A 3,715-nucleotide genomic window follows, 5' to 3' on the forward strand; every position below is an offset into this window, starting at 1 on the left:
GATTCATTGGAGAATTCTACCACACACATTAATTCTATACAATCTCTTCCAAAAACTAGAAGAAGGAACACTTCCTAATTTATTTTATCAAGCCAGCATTAGCCTGATATTAAAACCAGACAAAGATAGTACAAAAAAAAATTATAGACCAATATCCCACATGAATATAGGTGTAAACATTTAAAATGTTAACAAACTGAATTCACCAATATATAAAAATAATTATAGTTGACTCTTGAACAACAGGAGGGTTAGGGGCACTGACCCCTATGCAGTTAAAAATTGATTTATAACTTTCGACTCCCCAAAACTTACCTGCTAATGCCCTATTATTATCCAGAGTCTTACTGATAAGACTCAATTCACATATATGTTGTCTGTTATATGTACTATATACTGTATTCTTACACTAAAGTAAACTGGAGGAAAAAATATTACTAAAAAAATCATAAGGAAGAAAAAATACATTTATAGCACTGTACATGTTTATTTTAAAAAATTCATTTATGGACTTATGGCCAAGATGGAGGCCTAGACAGACACACTGTGTCTCCCTCCACAACTAAGAAGGAATGCAACTACTTCAAAACTAGAGACAACCAGAAGTCCCAGAAAATGAAGCTGCATGGAAGTTCAACAAAGATATAAAGAAGAAATACTCATCCAGATAGGGAGGAGGGGCGAAGCCGGGGCGGAGAGGACGTGGTGTGGTGGCGGCAGCAGCAGGCCGGCGGAAAGCTCAGACACATGTTTTAAAAAGTAGGAAGGGACACCTGGGGAGCACTCCCAGCACCAACACCAGCACTGGACTAGACTGCGCAGCTCATGATCCAAGCGCCAGGGAAAATAAAGCCTCATTGCTTTTGACTGTGCAAACCAGTGGGGATTGGAGCAGAGGAAGAAACTGCCAGTCTCCGAGCAGAATCCGCTTGGGTAAAGGAACCCCTTAATCCTAGAATGTCTGCAGATGCACCCACTCTGGGAACGATGGCCAGGGCAACAGGTAGAGAGAAGTCAGGCCCATACAGAAGTGGGAGAAGTGCCAGGAAAAGGGGCAAGTGCTGAGCAAACGGCTTTGTTCCCTCTCGGACCCCTCTCCCACACACAGCACCACAACATGGTGAAATGGGTCGTCCTGTACTGACGAATACCTAAGGCTCCGCCCCTTACAACATAACAGGAGTGACAGCTCTGCTTAAGACACAGAGGCAAACAAACACAGGAGCCTCAAGATGAGGACACAGAGAAGTATGGCCCAAAAGGGGAAATGGATCAAGGTTCCAGTGGGAGAACTAAACTACGAGGAGAGAGTTAACCTAACAAATGAGGAGATAGCCATTCTGTATGATGCAGAGTTCAAAACACTGGTGATAAAAATGCTCCCAGGCTTGACAGATATGCTTAAGTATGGCAAACGCATAAGGGAAGAAGTGAAGGCTGTGCTAAGTGAAATGAAGGAAAATTCACACAAAACCAATGATGAAGGGGAAAAAAAACAAGGTTCAAATAATGATTTGGAACATAAGGAAGAAAAAAACAGTCAACCACACAGAATGAGGAAACAAGAATTGAAAAAAATGAGGAGAGGCTTAGGAACCTCTCAGAGAACTTTAAACATGTCAATATCCCAACCATAAAGGTGCCAGAAGGAGAAGAGGAAGAGCAAGAAATTGAAAACCTATGTGAGAAAATAATGAAGGGAAACCCCAAATTTGGCAAAGGAAATAGACAGACAAGTCAAGGAAGCACAGAGAGTCCCAAACAAGATAGACCCAAAAAGGACCACACCAAGACACATCATAATTAAAATGCCAAAGGTTCAAGATAAAGAGAGAGTCTTAAAAGCAGCAAGAGAAAATCAGAGTTACCTACAAAGGGGAGCCTATGAGACTATTGGCTGATTTCTCAAAAGAAACTTTGCAGGCATGAAGGGACTGGCAAGAAGTATTCAATGTGATGAAAAGCAAGGACTTAAAACCAAGATTACTCTATCAAGCAAAGCTATCATTTAGAATGGAAAGGCAGCTAAAGTGCTTCCCAGACAAGGTAGAGCTGAAGCCCTTATTATATGAAATGTTAAAGGTACTTATTAAAGAAAAAGATCAACAATATCAACATTAAAATGACAACAAAGTTGTAATTATCAACAACTGAATCTAAAAAATAAAAACAAAAACTAAGCAAACAACCAGAACAGGGACAGAATTATAGGTGTGGGAATCATTGGGAGGGTTTTCAGCTGGGAGAGGGAAAAATGGGGAAATGGTGCAGGGACTAAGAAGCATAATTGGTTGGTACAAAATAGATGGAAAGTAAGAATAGTATAGAAAAGGGTGAAGCCAAAAAAGTTATATGCACAACCAATAGACATGAACAAAGCAGGGGTGGGATTGCTGGAGGGAAGAGGGGAGCTAAGGGAAAAGAAATTGGGACTACTGTAACAACATAATAAAATACATATTTTTAAAAAGAAACATGTTACTATATCACAAACTTGTCTTCTGAAACGTTGATGCCTTTTTTAATATAATTGATTTTACTTGTAATTCTGTGTATTTTATATGTTTAAAAGAGGTTCCTAGATACACGCGCACACACACACATACATGTAAACACACAAAGATGAAGACTTTCTGATTTGACAAATGAGCAAGTAGGAGTTCTGTTTCTATTAGAATGGGAGATCAGATAAGTAACCTCAATAAATCTCCCAATGGGAGCACATGCTGAATATAATTTTTAAAAAATAATGTCTTTTTAGATGCATTCCTTAGATGATACAAAAGAAAGAAATCTACAGAATCCCAAAATAAAGGGATGGCTGAGTATTGCCTGAAGTTGTCTGCAGAATTCTACAGAACATGTGCTTCTCTGAAGGTGCTCCATGCTCAGGACAGGAGAGAAAGACCAGGGCAGACTGTCCTGTGATACAGACTGAGCCCCTAAAAGGCCCTACTTTGATGAAAGGCCCATGACAAACCCATCACACTGAAGCAGCAATGAGCACACTTTCTTTCAAACCTTCATTTGTATGGGAGGGTGGGGAGAGTGCATCCATGAGAATTTACTACCAAATGACCCTCAGTAAACAAATTTTGAAGGATGTCATTCAAAGAGAAGGAAAGTGACTTCAAGTGCACGATGTGATTTGGAAGAAGTTGTGAAGTAAGATAAATATATGATAATCTAAATAAACCTATGACTACATATGAAACAAAGATAATTTGTGGGGAAAATACAGCAGGCTAGATTTAAAATTCCAAGTTGTAATATCTTATAAATAGGGAAGGGAATTCAGAGAATAGAATATAGCAAGGCTCTTGTATTGTTCAAGGGAAGACTGTGGCCATTCATTACCTGTAACTTTTAAAATATGTATTAAATGGGGCAAATGCTAATAGAATAGATCCAATAAAAAGAATAAACACAGAAGAACAAAATAGTCCTGAAGGCAAGAGTGGGGGGAGGAAAAAGTAAAATGGGACAAGTCAAAAGTTCAAAATGTGATGTTAGAAATAAAACCAAATCACTAATCACACTAAGTATAAGTGGACTAAATTCTCTCCTTAATGCTTTAATAGTTATACTGTATTTAAAAAATGTGCAAAACAAATTTCAGCTGTGTACACTACAAAAGATACACCTAAAAAACACAGAAAGATAAAGGCCAAATTATGAAAATGATTTATCAGGCAAGTAGTAACCAAAAGGAGGC

This window comes from Furipterus horrens, unplaced genomic scaffold (assembly GCF_987537825.1).
Source record: "Furipterus horrens unplaced genomic scaffold, mFurHor1.1.pri manual_scaffold_6, whole genome shotgun sequence".
Classification (NCBI taxonomy): Eukaryota; Metazoa; Chordata; class Mammalia; order Chiroptera; family Furipteridae; genus Furipterus; species Furipterus horrens.